Source organism: Rhinolophus ferrumequinum, chromosome 18, assembly GCF_004115265.2.
Source record: "Rhinolophus ferrumequinum isolate MPI-CBG mRhiFer1 chromosome 18, mRhiFer1_v1.p, whole genome shotgun sequence".
Classification (NCBI taxonomy): Eukaryota; Metazoa; Chordata; class Mammalia; order Chiroptera; family Rhinolophidae; genus Rhinolophus; species Rhinolophus ferrumequinum.
In genome coordinates this window covers 2,045,450-2,063,640 of record NC_046301.1, presented here as the reverse complement: position 1 = coordinate 2,063,640, position 18,191 = coordinate 2,045,450, and positions in this window count along the sequence as shown.

Genomic DNA, 18,191 nt, shown 5'->3' with positions numbered 1-18,191 from the left:
TTTAATAGAAACTATAAGATTTGAGCTAGTAAGCATCGAAAATGCCATAAAATGTCATTACACTTTTTATTAAAGATCTGGAAGTCAGAGGCCAAATCTCAGTGACCGGGCTCTCTCTGAGCGCAGGTCGGCCTCAAATGACCACCGTCTGGTGGGTGAAAGCCCTCAGCCACACCTGATCTGACCAGGGAAGCGAAAGAGAAACTCTGCCTGGGAAAGCTGGGTGTCCTGAGTTTGGGCAGCTCTTTACGGATAGAATCTATGGCATTCCCCTTGCCGCACCCCTAAAAAAAATTACCACTGATGTTAAGAATATGAGCAAAACCAAGAGAAAGCAGAGAAAATGAAAACCACTCCATATATGAACCAAATATCAAACTATCTCCAGGGATATTGAAAGACTATCATTATACTATTCAAGTCTATATAGAAAAATATGAATAAACTGAAGAATCTCACTAGAAAATAAAAAAAAATCTCTAAACATCAAACAAATATTACCTATAGAACTGTGAAATTAAATATCTGAAATTAAGGACTTGTTTGATGATTGTAAGAGCAGACTGTGTACCAGAAAATACAGGATTATTTAACTGGAATATTAAGTCAATGCAAACATAAAAACTGAAGAACAGAAATGATAAAAATGATGAACATACCACAAAGAGATACATGGAGGATTCAGCAACAATGGAGAATAAATGTGTAGTTTTAATCCTAGAACAAGGAGAGGATGAGAATATTTAAACGGGTAAACACTGATAATTTTTCAAAATTGAAGAAAAATATCAACGCACAGATTCGAGAAGTTCTGTAAATCCCAAGCAGAATATATACAAAGAAAACTAAACTGAGGCATACCAATATGTCTGTTGTAAACCATAAAGAAGTGTGAATGGAAAATGATAAAAGTGCAGAGGAAAAAGAAACCTCACCTGCAAACCATCACTGGCTGAAACTCCAGCATTAACATCTTCTTAAGTATGTGACGGAATGCACCTTGTAAGAAGAAAAACAAGTTAACAGAACATGAAAACCATTATCCCTGATCATAACTGAAGAGATGTAAAACCTGGAGTAAGTCTTCCAAGCATTTTATTTGAACATATACCATCTGGTTAAGTTCGTGCTGAGTGTAAACCCCTGCCTTACTATCCATGGCTCATTTATTCTTTCACTTACCCAGTGTTTATTCAGTACTAGCAACGTGAAAGACGCCTTTCCTTGGATCTGAGGATACAATTAGAAAAACATGGAGGAAGAGAAAGAAGCAAGAAACAGGAGAAGAAAATCAGGAAGCATTTCAGAAGGGAGGAGAAAAAGAGGAGAGGATGAAATGGTCCATGTCTTTATTGTGACTTTGAGAACAGATGAGGAATAAGATACGAAATGCATTAATCAATCATACATTATAATAAATGTTATAAAGTGCAAAACATGTCTTTGAACAAAAGAGTTACGTGTTATGTGTGTGTGTTTGGTGTTTGCTTTCCTAAGTGGACAGAAGAGACTTTTATGCGAATAAAATAATCATGATGAATCGTAAAGTGAGTATTTTTGCAGTCATTTTCCACAGAGAAAGAGTTTGGTGGTGAAGGCATATGCTCCAAGCATAGCTGCTGAGTCGGGAAGGTGTTGCCACATGAGGGAATGAAAGAAGACCAGACTGGAAGGCGCTCAACACGTGTTGGGCGAGTTAGGTGAGATCAAGGTGAAGAGACAGCCAGAAACCAGGTAATAGAGGGTCTGGTAGGTGTTTTGGTTTGATCCTGAGTAACTTGGAAACCTATGTCCAGCAAACTGAAAAAAAAAAGATAAAGAAAAAAGCAGCAGCAAGGAAACGGCCCTAATTGTTCCTCGTCTGTGTCCCCCTCCTCTGTGTATGACTTGCCACGCCTCCTGTCAGGACCTGGCGTCACCTCCCCACCTTTGGCATCTGGGCCTGCACAGTGCGTGCGCCACACTCTCAGGCCTCGCCTTCCATCATGGAAACACGTCTGACCAGCTGTCAGGAGAAGATGACGTGCATGGAAGCCAGGACGGTACAGTTGCTCCAGCTGAGGCTTGAGCCTCTCGCCTAATGGAGCTCAGTCAGGATCCACGAGACGGTCAGGCAGACCAGGGCTGAGCAGGCACGCGCGGGGGACACTGCTCCGCGGAGCAGGGTCAGCAAACAGAAACGACACGTTCTCGCTCTTCTCAGCTGCTCGAGGACGTGATGGTTGGTCACACAAGAGCTTGCTGGTGTACAATGGCATCATTTCGCACGTTAGAGACAATGATCCTCTTGATGCTTCTACGAGAATGCATTGGCGACAACGGGAAAAAACAGCATTGAGTTCTGTGGAACACTCCCGTGGTCCGTGCGAGGACTTCGCGGGCTTAGCCAGCTCAGTGGCCATGGACACGGAGAGCAGGACAAATCCAGGATGCAGCTGGCTGTTGCGATCAACACACGTGCTGATGCAGGGTCTCCCGGGGCAGGGGAAAGGGAGGGACACCCTTAACTTCTAGTTCTCTCTCTACAATAGCTGAGTAGATCACGGTGCTAATGTTTAGGTCAGAAAACGCGACAGAAGACGTGGGGGCTCTGGCGCCGGGGATGGGAAGACCAGGGCTTCACTTAGAACGTGATGTGTGTGTTTCTGTGGAAAGCAGGAGACGCCTTCTCCAGGAGGGTGAGTCCTGGTCCACGACGGCAAGACGGAGGACAGATTCCAGGGTGGCACAGCTGGAAGTCCCCGCGAATCGCAAGGACACGGGTGGCCTGTCACTTTCTGGAATCACAGGGCCCAAATTCCAGGAGGGGGGCTACTTCTAGGTGTGGCTCCATTACCATATCCTACTTGGACACTTAGTGATTAAAAAATGTCTATCACATACCAGCTCAGTTACCTCAGACAACTGAAATGGTTGGATTGTTTAAAATAATTTGCTTTCTAAGGACAAGTTGCATGTACATATAAATAAAATTTTTGTCACATAAAATTAAAATCTACGCTTTTTTTTGCTCTGGCTTTGGTTGTCTGAGGCAAAAATATATACATATATATGTATATGACATACAAACAACTGGGCCTGTGTCACTACTTACATGTGCTGGGAATTCTGCTTCTCCCTCTGCCCAGACGTCCTCGCCAGCACGTGCTCCCTGGAGGCTGAAAAGGGGAGACGATCCTGTGAGATTAGAGAAAAAGGGATGAGACAGACACCCCAGGCGTGACCCCGCAGTGCCGGCCAGGCTCCTCCCAGGTGACAGGTTAACACGCTCCTCCTGCTCTCGTCCTTCCAGTCCTTGGATCACTTTTGATATCAATTCTGTGGATTAAATACCTTTCTACTCGGAATGCTTAGAGTAACACGTGAACTCTTGACTTGATATTCAAAGTGTTGGGATGAAAACCCTTTCTTTATCACACTGATAGAGCCATGTTAACGTTAGGTTTCCATTCATATGGTTGTTTGTGTGGTAATTCTCAAGGGTGTGTGTTTCTTAGGCGTATATTCTGTATGTAGAATAGCTAAAATACGATGCCTGTTAGAGTGGAGGATAAGCTATTGGTATATGTAAGAGAAAACTGTGAAGCAACTAAAGTTTATAGGGAGATTTTTGACATTTCCCAAACCCTCTTTTTTCACTCTCTAGAGAGAAAAAGCAATGGAAAATTATTGGGCATATTTAAAATCACATCGAAAATACCAAATATTTTCTAGAACAAAATGCAATCTAAGGTTGATTCAGGAGAATGTCCATTTTCCTCACAGATGTAGTCAACCAACCTGACGGATTGTCTGGTTAGAAAATCACTAAACACGTGAATAGAGTTCAGTGAGACACTTGCACCCAATTTTTAGCGCCGTGTTTGAAGCATGTATCCACAGGTGACAGTGGTAAACTCCCATCCAGTTCTTTTTTTCTTGTATCTACTGTTGCTCCCTGTATGATCTCATGATTTGAGATATCTCTACGCCAACTCCCAAAATTATATTTCCAGGCCAGACATTCCCCTGAACTTCAGATTTAAAAGTACAGTTTCAGTTTCTCCTTCTTCAGTTTCCACATAGGCGCCTAGGCTCTAACTTAAAAGTCCAAAGTAGAGGCAGAGTCAGGACCTTGGTAAATCCACTCTTCCACAGAAGAAAACACGAAGGGCACAACTTGTCAAATCAACTTTTTCAGGACTCTGGAAATTGACCAAATGCTTGCAGTAATGTGAGGGGTGTCTGCTCAAGAACCTGCGGAGATCTGGAAAGAACATCCAGGTGTGGATGCCCCCCTCCCCCATCCCAGGGCTGCCAGGAGCTCCGTAGCTATGATGCTCAGAAGCCCTTCTGGCAACAGGGAGGAGGCAGACCAGCTGTGGGGCCTGCAAAAGTCCCCTTTCTCCAGCACTGTCACCATCTGACCTGTCTCAGAACAGCCTGGAAAAGCCCAGTCACGGGCACATCTGTAGGGAACAAAGCACAAGCTGTTGCTCTGAAACCAGTGTGTCCTGCATTTTCACAACTGCTGGTGTCTGACGGCAAATAGCCAGTGTGGTTGAAAATAAAGGAAAAAATGGCTGTTAAAATATGATTGACAGTAAGGCACTGGTGAAAAACTTAATGACTATAATTAGCAAAATTAAATATCCAAGATTGAATTACAAAAGGCATTTCCTAAAAAGAAAGCACACATCACTGAAAATCCCATATTTAGAAAATATTTAAAACTTAGAAAGACATTTTATTTCATAAACAGATTTAAATTCAAGGGTCAGAAAAAAAATCAAATGAATACTTTAAGAAAAAAAGTAACACAGCAATCAAAATTCCTGTTAAGGGAGAATAAAACCAAAAACTCTGTGATTAAAATTGAATAATCAACCTGCTGGAAAACTACTAATTATGCACAATACAAGGTTGTTATAATGCTAATTATATGTAGTTATAAATTTCATTATCCTAATTCTATTCTCTCTGATTATACTTCACTGATTTCTAATCTGCCTTTGTCTAGCTAGATGCAAAGAATTTTCCACCCACTTAGAGTCATTTCATTGTACAAGAATGAATGTAATTATCACCTAGTTAGAAGCTTGGGGTTTTTTTTCTTCTCTTTTTTACCTAACTGGAGTGAAGTGACCCAATTAACACCTTGCATGAATACTCAGAATATTACCAATTTTATAGGTGTTTTGAGCTTAGAATTGTTTTGATTGATGGATTTCTCTTCCTGAGGAGTTTTTAACTCTTTCTCACTGTCTGAAGTTTGACTTCAGAAGCTCACAACTGACAAGGCTCTTTAATGTACGGTCACCCAGGCAGGCACTGACTGTTTCACTCACAAAGTAACTTTGTTCCTAACGTTTCTAGAATGTCCAGAAGATACACAGACAGTGACAATTCCGTGGTGAGGTTTTCTGTCTACAGGAACAGAGGACCTCCATGCCTGACCACCACGGGGCCTGCCCACGTTCCGTCTCTCTCTGCACATCCACATCCTCCACTCACCCTGAGGTCCCCTCTCGAAATGACTAGAGAGGAAGAAGCTATTTAGCTCGTGGACTGTAATCTGAAAAGTGAGAGAGACTCTAATAAAATACTTGAATAAAAGCTTATTGATACTAATGACGTCCATATTTTTGAAAATTAGTTTTGATTTTAAAATCCATGGGTATTGTACCTGATTTTTCTATTATTGGAAATTGCACAGAAACATTTCAAAAGACTTCTGCTGAATGCATGTGTCAGAAGCGTACAGTAGATGTGTCTTTTCTTGTTTTCAAAACTTGGTCTCATATCTTGTGGTCAGACATTCACGTCTATACTTCTTTATTAAGCTGCTTCTTACATTTTCTCCATTGCATTCCGAGTGTAGGTCAACCCTCAGATGACTGGCTCAGCCCCTCTCTTCTGGTGTATCGCCTCGTCTCTGCAAGCGCTGCATCCCTTTTGCTGCTTTTTCTCTGCCTTCTTGACTCTCTATATGTTAGGGTTGCCCTACATTCCATCTTTGGTGCTCTTTCATTCTCACTCTTGATTTCACCTCTATGATAAGGATCGCCAATGAATTTCTTCAGGCCTACCTGTGGAGACTCTCAGTATTTAGAGCTGCATCCTGTTTCATAATAATATTGATTGTTGCTTAGACACTCTCATAATCTCATAACAATTAATGATTGAAAATGAAAAAGAATCCATTTATAACCATAAACTCTGGCAAATGATCAATCGCCTGTTCAGCACTGGACAGTTCTTTAGAAATAGAGACTTATAACCAACAGCCTAATCCAGTGACTACAAACAATTAAACTCAGTGCATCGCAGCCACTCTAATCATTTTGTATTCATCTCCTGTTTCAAGGAGACTCTTGACCAAAAGTCTTGGTTGTGTTTTTCTCAGGCTGGGATTTCATCCCTAGGTATCTTCGTGTTCACTCCTTCACTTCACTTGGTTATTTCCTCAAATATTGCCTTCTCTAGTTGGCTTTCTCTCCTTTTTAATAACTGTGAAGAGATATAGACTTTTAAATAAAAACGTTAAGATTAGTTTGTATTACATTTTCATTGGTGTTTATCACATCAGCTCAAGGAAATTCAAATATATGTCATTGTAGGGATGTCACTGTAGGGTTTAATTAATATTGCGATAACGAACTCCTAATCACTTATAAGGCGTCCACCAGAGCTACACAATAACCATAAATTGAAGGATTTTATTCCAAATACCTTTTTTTCTAACTCTATAAATATAGTTCTAGAACACCATGGTGTACACGCAAGAAATGATTCTATTAGTGTGAAGAAAAAAACATCAGGCAAGTTTTACCGCATTCAAAGAATTCATCACAGAATTGAACCCATATACATACACACCGGCAACTGTATATACTGATAAGGACAAGAAGTATCATTACCTGATATTTGGAAAAAGTCTTATGAAATTGGAGAGGGAGTTCTCATTTTAAACTGAGAATCTTTCTCATTTTAGTAAAACAATTATTAATTTGTGTGCAGCTTTTTTGTAGAAAGGGGCAGAAGGTGCATAATTTAGATATGGCCAACCTGGATTCTGGGCAGACTCCACCCTGCCACCGGAACAGCCATCGGTGGGGGGCAAAGCAAACGCAGGGCTTCAGCACAGTTCCCAGCGGCAGCTGTAATGGATTCCACCGGACTCATGGCGTAAGCAACACAGCTCTGTGCTCCACACTCCTGCAGGTCAGTTCTGAAGTCAGTGGCAGCAGGGTTGCCGGCCAGAAAGGCTTCCAGGGGAACCCGTTTCCTCACGTTTTCAGCTCCGAGTCTGCCTGCATCCCTGGGCTCCACAGCCCCTCCCTCCTCACATCTGCATGACCTCTTGTTCCCATCCTTACACCTCCCGCTCCGACTCTCATCCTCTTGCTTCCCTGTTGTAAGGACTCTGGTGATTATAGTGAATTCAGGGCCATCTCCCCATTTCAAAGTCCCTCATCTCAAATGTAAAGCCCCTTTACTATGCAAAGAAATGGATTCACAAAATCCAGAGACTAGGATGTGACCATGTTTTACATTTTTTATTTAAACAGTTTTGGAGAGGGCACTGTTTCTGAGCTACGAGGGCATGTTTCAATAAAACCTCATTATGAAAATGGCTGTATCGTGTCCCTGGGCCATAGCTTGCCAAGGGAACAGCTAGGAAATTATTTTTCTATTTTACATACTCCTAGTTTTCCCAAGAAAAATGAAAACATGTGTCCTTGTAATCGTCTCTACCAGGATACATGTAGTAGCCTGACTCCTCAGAGCCCCATGCTGTCACCCAAGCGTGCATGGATCGTGAATGGGAGACACTAGAACATTTGTAGTCGGGAACAGCACTCAGGCATGGGGAACGCCACGACTAACACTGCACAACCTGGATAAGCCGCAAAGCACCTGTTACGTGAAGAAAACCACCCACATCAACTACATACTGTGTGACTCCATTTATCACTTTTTCATTCTGGAAAAGGCAAGAATATAAAGGGCAGAATCAGATCAGTGGTTGCCGAAATCCTTGGATGGAAGGAACATTGAATAATAAGGGCCTGAGGGAACTTCTGTGACACCTGGGGTGTTGAGAGAGCGAGGGACCCTCAGAACAAGGGTCAGGCCTTAAGAGCAACGACGGATGAGAAACACAGGAAGTGCCCAGAACGTAATGGCGGCATAGGACCCGAAGCACTGCCTCGGAAAACCTACCTCTGGATTTATTGTTTAAGGAAAAATCTGTCTCTCTGCCAAAGCGACTCTAACTTGAGTTCGGTTATATGCAACCAAAGCAATTTGCCCGGGTCTCAATGTGTAAAGGACCTGGACGATGCTGTGTGCTTTGTACTTGATCAGCATTAACTACTCATAAGTTTTAGAAAAGTCCAAGAGACACACAGAGAGCAATCCGCTGAAGTTCTTTCTTAGTCTCCGGACTCGGCAAAATGATGGAAACGATTTACATGACCTGCATAGAACCATATGTTTGATCTGGAAAGAGGGGAAACATGCACGTGATAAATATTTCAAGTAGTTTACATATTTGCCGGTGACCATGACAATCTACTGGCAGCACGATGAAAATGCAAGCAAACAGAATTCTAATGATGGACATGAGCGTTTTATTTATGTGCACAGGCACACGCTGCATCAAATTGTACTGTGCACGATATACAGTCATACAACTGTAAGCCACTCAGTTGCTACAGGTTTAATTTGTCCATTTTATGTATTATTTTAGTGTTTATTTTTTGTTATATATGTATGTGTATATATACATACATATATATGTTATATGTGTATATAATACATGTATTCACGAGCATTAGCGGTTAATTTTAATTCCTCTAACTCAAATTATTTGTGATAAGTTTCTTGATAAAACTGTCCTCTAGGCCGTCTTTGTATGGAGCAGTCTGTGCTTCTGGCAAAATTGACCAATGCCTTTCAACCTTCTTTGTGATTGACAGAAATCACCGCAGCTAAAGTAAGTGGGAATTGATCAGAATTTATCATCAAGATGACAAAACATGTGTGCTCTGTCCATGTTCTGTATATACTGTAACAGTTTCCCCCTTCTTATCCACCACATTTCCCCCAAAATAAGACCAGGTTTTATATTAATTTTTGCTCCAAAACATACATTAGGGCTTATTTTCAGGGGATGTCTTATTTTTTCATGTACAACAATCTACATTTATTCATTTATTCATATACAAAAATCTACATTTATTCAAATACAGTCATGTCATCTTCTTCTGGAACATCGTCATAACTCCCTAAACCCCGAATTCTGGCTTGAATTTCTTGCGACTCCATTTCCTGTAGAACCATAGGCCCCAATCTCTCATGTCCAGCAACAGAGCTCTCCTTAAATGAGCACTTCTTGTCCATGTAGCCTGCTCGTAGTGCATTGGCAACACAGCTATCAGTGATTTTATCACATGAATTCTTTATCCAAGTCACAACCTCTTGCAGGCCAGGCTTCACAAAGTTTCCACGCTGATTTCTCTGCATTCTATTTTCAATGTAGTCATTGATTTCCATGCACAAATGGTCCTTGAATGGCTTGTTTATTGCAATATCAAGAGTCTGGAGACAGGCAGTCATTCCTACGGGAATCATCATTTCATCTATTCTTCTCTCTGCAAGGAAGTTCTTCATGTCTTTAGCACGGTGAGTGCTGGCTGAATCCCAGACTAGCAGACCTCTTTGGCCACCTCACAAAACAAGTGGCAGCATTAAATCAAACCACTTCCTTATAATTGCTGTATGCACAAGGCTTTTTCGGTTTCAAGAATATAAATGCCTGAAACATGTTCAACCTTATCTTTCTTGCCCTTAGTGATGATTACAGGTGGGACTTTCTTTCCATCCAGATGAATTGCCAAAATACAGGTAACATGTGCACTTTCGTAACCAGTGGAGGGAATGTAGACTGACAAGGCAGCCCTCTGATCAGTTGTCGTTTGAGATCCTTGGCCCATAAACACTGCAGTTTCATCCAGAGCAATCATGTTGGAGAGCTGCTATTTAGAAAAGTCGATGCCATCAACAAAGGACTGGAATGCAAGTGCACGTTTAATAAGTTCAGTATCTTCCAGCTTGAACAGTGTTCTCGATCTTAGAGACAGTTCATATCACTGAAGGAAGCCATCCAGCCAGTGTTGTGATGCTTTGAATTCTTCTGGGGATATTTCTAACTGTGGTGCCATTGCAAGGGCAAATGCTTGAATATCAGCCCTGCGCACAACCAAAGCCTTTGCTCTCCTGTCAGCAATCCATTCACAGATGGTGTCTTCCAGCTCAGGAAATAATGGTTGCCAACCTGATCCACACTTGTGCTTCTTAGCATTTCCCTCGTCCACCTGTTGGCTGAGGTTATGGTACTCTGCTCGCCATTTTCAGACCATTCAGAGATCCATCTTATTCTCTTTGCAGAAAGCCATAAGATTCCACGATTCCTTTCTTGTCTCGACAGAATAGCTCTTTCTTTTTGCACTCATCTTGTCTGGGAGTGAAAATATTATTCCCTTTAAATTTACCATTAAATCAAGTGTTAACTGAAGACTTATGAGACAGGAGTGGTAACAAAAATGATGACAGTTAAGAATGATAGTCCACACAAAAGCGACGAAAAATTGCAGGCACCAAAATTCAGAAAACATTTCTTTATTTCACCCGAGTGCATTAAGTGCATCCATTACAACACACGACGTATTGAATTATGAAGATTCATATTAGACACAACCACGTCTGTTCATTATCAAGTGTGCACGTTATTCTTGCGTTGTGTCTGTACTCTGGTCATTCGGCAATAAGTCTCGAGTTCATCTGTTTACATAGACGTTTACCTCTTGTCCTAGGTGCCCGCTTGAGTATTTACAAATACTTAATTATAATTTATATTTTCATTTAAGTATTGTCAGTAATGTTATTTATATTTAATTATATATTAATATTATTATTTTATAATTTGATACGTCCGTCGTGTGTTGCAACAGATGTACTAAATGCATTCATCTGGCTGACAATCTTAACTGGGGCTTATTTTTGGGGTAGGACTTATATTATGAGCATCCTGAAATATCGTGCTAGGACTTATTTTTCAGTTAGGATTTATTTCTGGGAAATACGGTAGTTTAGTATCACCTGACTACTTAATAGAAGAAAAGGCTTACGTTTAGCAGTTATTCAGGAATTACTGGCAACTGTATCCAATGGCATTGTACTTTATTTTAGAAAAAAAGTGTACCAATAAGATAATTATTTATACAAACAACCGTAAGGAAGCTAAAACAGTATTATATATAATGACTGCTTAGAAACTGATTTGATTGTCCTGGTGAGGAAATTCCACAATGCTCCATAGACTGATTGACTTCACGGGTCGTTAAAATAAGAAAACACTGAATTTCTAAATGACTTCCAGAAGCACAGCACCCAGATGGGCTCGGGGCTACTTCAGGCAGCTGTGACTGCACACGACTCAGGGAGGAGGAGAAGCGACACTGCTGCTAATTTCACCACAGTCCTTTTTCAATAATCTAAATAATCTCCTTTGTTTCAAAAAGTATTCAGGGGCCAAATGCTTCTCAGCTTGCACGTTATGAATAGACACATGGGCCTGACACTTTAGGAAGTCAAGTTTAGCTTCTTTGTTCCCTGAAACTCACATTCCTATAATAGTTGTACTAAGTAATACGGGTGAAAAATAAGCAAGTGTTTGCTTACCACATTGCAAACGATATAAAAGTGAACATTATTGGCGAAACTTGTAAACAGGATGAGCAAGAACTGCGGCTTGTCACCAAGGTAGATGTGAGCGGAATACAGAGGGACGCGGGTGGGGCCGGGCTTTCGTGCTGGGAAACGGAATTGGTGTTCACCGGTCCATGTGTCACACATTGACTTAGAAATACAGTCAAACTAAAGTATCATGACTCAAAAATTGCACGTTCAGAGGTGTCTGCTATGCGTAAAGTCACAGAAGAGTGACAGAAGAATTTTGTTTTATAAAGAGACTCTAGAGATGAATCTCAGAAGCTAAACTGAACAGCCAAACAGATGCTACTTTGCTGACTAGAGAAAATGAGATGAAATTATACAATTCAGCTTTAAAGTTCTAAAACAAAAGCATTTTAACTTAAAAATTTAGCTTAGTGCAGTAATTTTAGATGTACACAAATGAATTTTATGCAAAAATTGTCTTTAAACAAAAAATATGTTTTCTGCAGAATTTTATTATACTTGATTAGTCCATTTGTATTCTATTTTTTGGCACTTTAATTGCCCTTGCTACCCACACATTAATACAAATTTTAGTTTCAGTTGAATAAAAAATAAGTTGGATAATAGAAAGAGAATGGTTTGTATGGAATTAAAGTGATGGTCAGTGCCTCATATGTCACAGTCAGGATTGTTTCGTCTTGACGCATGCATTGACCATCATATTACAGGAACACCTGACTGCTCCCCCAACGTGTGGTCCACGTCCATCATTGTGAAGGGCACTTTGTCCCCCAAGGGCAGAAAGGCAGAACCACCATGTCGGGAGTGTGCTTTACGCTCCCACAACACAAGTGATGAGCCCAGGCCTGACAGCTCCCACGGCTGCTTCTGGAACATCTTTCCTATCCAGCATGCCTCCAGAAAAGAAGCGCGGGTGTGTGTAATTATCAGAAAAGTGGTGCCCTGATTTATCTTCCTCAAGGGGATCTTAGTTGCATGCAGATTGCCTAGAAGAGCAAGCAAAAAGAGCAAGGAGGTCAATGCTTAAAACAATGGTTTTAATCTTTTCAAGAATTCAGCAATTCTTTAGCACCTATTATATTCTAGTTTTGCTTTAAATACTGAAAGCATTCAGTAAATAAGTCAATCTTTGTATCTCCTCTTATGCAGTTTATTGTAATTCAGATACAGATTTCCAAAGTGATGTACTATAGTTCTGCTTGCATCTTTTCTCTGTCTTTCTATCTATATGACACAAACTATATACATACACACATATATTTATAATAGATTCTCTTGTGGGGAGCCATGATTTCTTGTTATTCTAAAAGCCTTGCAGACTGGCTCAGTTTATGATTAACTTGTTTCAGCTTCTAAGGCATTATCTCTGCCTGTTCCTGGAGGGTGCTTGCGAGCTGCTGAGAAAGTAGGTGGGAGTGACCGGTTCTCGGACACTGAGGACTGAAGACTAGCAGGATAATTGGTGGGCTTTGTCATGAGATAATGACTTGGGAAAAGTTTCAAGGATTTTGTATCTGTATGTAAAAGTTATAAATTTGCTCTTGATGAGATAATAGCATTGAGGTTTGTTTAGTAGTTTCTGCTTTTCTGTGTTTTAGGTAAAAGATAACTTTCTGTGATGTAATACATTCCTTTATCTGCTGACTGTTAAAACTACACGTATTCTTAGGGTATATAAACGGTGGTAAAAAATAAACTCGGTGCTTCAGCATCACTGGAGACCGGCCGCATCATCATAATTGTGAGTGTCTTTATTTAATTCCCACTCCCCCTTTCAGGTTCTTCGTTGATTCGTGGCTGCTGGTCGGCCACAATTGGCGCCCAACGTGGGGCCTGAACACGGGGGAATCAGTGAAAAACACCGTACAGGTTGGGCCCAGCTCGGTTATAGAGTGTTAAAGGTACGGTGAGTAGGACACTATCCCCTCGGTCGAATGAGTGTGTGAGTGAGTGATAGCTCCACGACCTCGTATTACGGAGCTTAAATGGGCTTGTAACTGCGTTTCCGGCACTGTCTTACGGCTAAACGGCGATCAAAACTTCGGTTTTGCCTGGTCGGGGTTCTATACCGTCACGCCTATTGCCACGGCAGTCTTGGTCCCGCGAGGGGCACGGCCAGCCAAGCATCTGTGTGTTTTACTAGTGTAAAAGAAGGGCCGAGAAAAAAAGGAAATAGGTCACGCTATCAGCAAGGACCGTTTAAGGAGAAGTAGGTCTCGCTATCAGCTAGGACCGTTAGAAAAAATGGGTCACGCCAGCAGCAAGGACCTATATGTTAGAGGACTTAAGAGATTACTTGCCGCCCGTGGCAGCAGGGTGAACAAAGAGCAATTAGATAAATTTTTAAAATTTGTAAAAGAAGTTTGCCCATGGTTTCCAGATGAAGGTACCGTCAGCTTGGAGACTTGAAAAAAGGTTGGAGAACAATTACAAGGCTATTATAGTGTCCAAGGACCTCAGCGGGTCCCTGTAGAAACATTTGGATTGTGGACTTTAATTAGAGATTGCTTAGATCTTAAAAGGGAAGGCTGTAAGTTAAAAAGAGTAAAACAGGCAGAAAATAAAAAAACCCTTCCGTTTGCCGCTTCACTGGAAGAGCCGGGAAAAAGGGAGGGGGCTGATTATGCTGAGAAAACTTTTCCATCTGCAGCCTCTCCGGAAGAAAAAGAGGAGGGGGAAGGAGTCAGATATACAAAAAAACTTGCTAAACATAATAAAGAGCCTGTTAGCCAGAAACCTCCAGATAAACACTGGGAAGATTTAGACCCTCAAGATCAAAAAGATTTAGTGGTGGCTGCAGCTCATGAAAGCAGACGGCTTGCAAATCCTATAGTTACACTTACAGAACAGATAAAGATGATTCAAGGACAATTAGTCGAGCTCAAAGTTGCTGTGGGTAAAGAAAATTGTCCTCTGGGTCCCCAGATTTCTTTAAGAGATCAGTGAAATCCTCGGGGTAAAGACCCCCCCGCCAGGATATGTTAAACCAGGATCAGATTCTGTTGTGCGCTCCTCTCTTCAATTGGCTTGCAAAGAGACTCATAAACAGGGAGAGTCTTTAAAACAATTTGGAGTATATCCTGTCTTTAACAGGCTTGACCAAACAAAAAATGTGTTTAGAAAATGGAGGCCTTTTCAATAAAAACAAATAAAAAAAAATTAAAAGAAGCTTGCGCACAGTACGGTCCTATCGCCCCTTTTACAATGACAATTTTAGATGTTTTGTCTAGTAAAGCATTGGTGGCTCAGTGGTAAAATTCTCACCTGCCATACAGGAGGCCCGGGTTTAATTCCCAGCCTCTCCATTAACCTTATAGTACAAAAGCAGCTTGATAAAGGCCATATAATTAAATCTACTTCACCCTAAAATTCACCCATTTTTGTAATTAAAAAAAAAAACAACAAAAAAAGAGATTGTTACAAGATTTTAAAAGAGTAAATAAAACTAGCCTATAAAAAGATATCAGTGGCGAGTCTTTCCCCAAGACATGGCAAATAGCCCCAACTTGTGTCAGAAGTTTGTTAGTAAAGCAATTGATAACACCAGAAAACAGTTTCCTTCTGTTTACATCATTCATTATATAGATAACATTTTGTTGGCCTGTAAAAAAAAAAAAAAAGGGGTGTTGTTAGCTTGCTTTGTAAATATAAAAAAAAACCTTCTGGCCTCAGGTCTTATTATTACACCCAAAAAAGTACAAAAAAGTGAGCCTTATTCTTACTTGGGATTTCAGTTGTTTGCTCAGTATTTCACTCCACAAAAAATAGAGCTTAAAAAAGATCATCTTAAATCTCTTAATGATTTTCAAAAGTTGTTGGGAGATATTAATTGGCTACGCCCTTCTTTGGGCTTAACAACTGGAGATCTTAAACCACTGTTTAAAATTTTAAAAAGAGATTCTGATCCGACCTCCCCCAGGTCTCTTACTGAGCCTACACGGAAGGCTCTCTCTAAGGTTAAAAAAGCCATTCAACAAAAAATTCTCTTTATTTTGCCAACAATTCTCTATCAATCATGTTACTGACATCCTTCCACTGCTCCTCAGGCTTTGGTCAAATAAAAAGACCCACTTACAGGCTTTTGACAAGGCCCAGATCCAGTCCTCATATAGGGCCGAGGGCATGTTTGTGTTTTTCCACAGGATGCAGATAGCCCTCGGTGGCTGCCAAAACAATTGGTGCGACATGTGGACCCTCTACCTGCTGATGACATTGATGACCCTCAACAATACAGAAAAAGACCAGACGTATTGGGCCTATGTACCTAATCCACCAATCCTCCACCTTGCTGTATGGGATGGTCCTGAGATTCCAATCTATGTCAATGACACTCATGACCTAGGATTGCCTTCTGATGGACACATAAAACAACATTTAAAAAGTTTTGTAAATCAGGCACTCCCTACAGTCAGGTGGCTGATTTACAAGATGGGACTAGAGATTGGACCACTGTCGTTAAAACTGTTAATGTTTCTGCTTGTGTTCCTTCTCCTTATGCTTTGTTGATTAAAAATATTAATGTGTATTTTGTAGAAAATCAATTTCATGTATCTTGTAATAATTGTTCTTTAACAAATTGTATTTCGTGGGTGCTGTTAAAAACTCAAGTTATGGTACTTAAACAACCATCTTTTGTTATGCTTCCTGTTAATATCTCTGGACCTTGGTATACTAAAAAGAAATTTGACATGATGCTAATGTGTCTTTAGATATGTTTCGGCTTCATGATAAAATTCAAAATATGAGAAAAGCTAAACCCTTAAAATTTGATGCAGCTCAGGCTGCTTCTGAGTTTGTTGATGTTCTTAAAAATGCTATGCCATCTATGCCTCATATTACCCATTCTGTTATGATTTTTCTTATATTGGACATCTGTGTCTGTTTGGTTCTGTGCCTACTCCCCATCCTCATTAAATGTTTCATCAGCAGGATGTTAGACTTGCGAGCTGACATCCATCAGCTTGAGCTTAAGACAAGGCCTTAAGTCTCTCTCTCCCCCTTGTATGTATTGGGACGGGTTAGCCAATGACGGGTAAATCCTGGGAGGTCCTTCAACACCTAAGACAGGGCTTGTATTAAAAAATACAAGTTCCAAAGACGGGTTAATTGATGAGACGGTCCCGGGGTGCCTAAGACAGGCACCGTCACCTTATATCTCCTGTAATGTGGATTTTGCTTCTATAAAATAAAAAAGGGGGAGATGTGGGGAGCCATGATTTCTTGTTATTCTAAAAGCCTTGCAGACTGGCTCAGTTTATGATTAACTTGTTTCAGCTTCTAAGGCATTATCTCTGCCTGTTCCTGGAGGGTGCTTGCGAGCTGCTGAGAAAGTAGGTGGGAGTGACCGGTTCTCGGACACTGAGGACTGAAGACTAGCAGGATAATTGGTGGGCTTTGTCATGAGATAATGACTTGGGAAAAGTTTCAAGGATTTTGTATCTGTATGTAAAAGTTATAAATTTGCTCTTGATGAGATAATAGCATTGAGGTTTGTTTAGTAGTTTCTGCTTTTCTGTGTTTTAGGTAAAAGATAACTTTCTGTGATGTAATACATTCCTTTATCTGCTGACTGTTAAAACTACACGTATTCTTAGGGTATATAAACGGTGGTAAAAAATAAACTCGGTGCTTCAGCATCACTGGAGACCGGCCGCATCATCATAATTGTGAGTGTCTTTATTTAATTCCCACTCCCCCTTTCAGGTTCTTCGTTGATTCGTGGCTGCTGGTCGGCCACATTCTCTCTCTCTTTCTCTCCATACACACACACACACACACACACACACACACACACTCACACACGGAAGGGGTGAGGGAGAGAGAGAGGTAAACGTATGTAACAAACACTGTTGCCAAGCACTCATCCCTGTTTTGTGTTGGGGGGTGTCCCAAGCTTGCTCATGGGTAATTATGGCTTCCTTGCTGTGGACCTTTGTAAATTCAGGTTGTTCTAAATTTCCTTCATTATTTGGATACTTTTATATTCAGCATTAAATTTTATATTTTGAAAAAATGCTGCTGGAAACAATGTATTCCACTTATGTAGGAAAATTAATATTGGCAGTAAATGATCACACATCCTTACAACAAACTCAACATTGTTGCCATGGTCACAGTACCTGGACCATGTGGGGCTAAAGGCGCTAAGGAAACCCCCACAGAGCAGCGATGAAACACAATGTTTACTTCTTGCTCATATGACAGCCTTGTAATGTGCCACCTACTGAGTCAAAATGGTATTTTATTTAAAATTTTATCTTTTTATTAAAGTGAAATATATTTTATTGTACTAATGAAATAGGCATACTGTGGACTCCTTTCTACTTGCATGCTTACACATGAAACAAAACTGCAGTGGTGTCTGAATAACTGAAGTTTGTTCTTGCATGTATCCCTTCACCAGGTAATAACCACCAGACGAACCATTACATCCGTGGCCAGGGGAG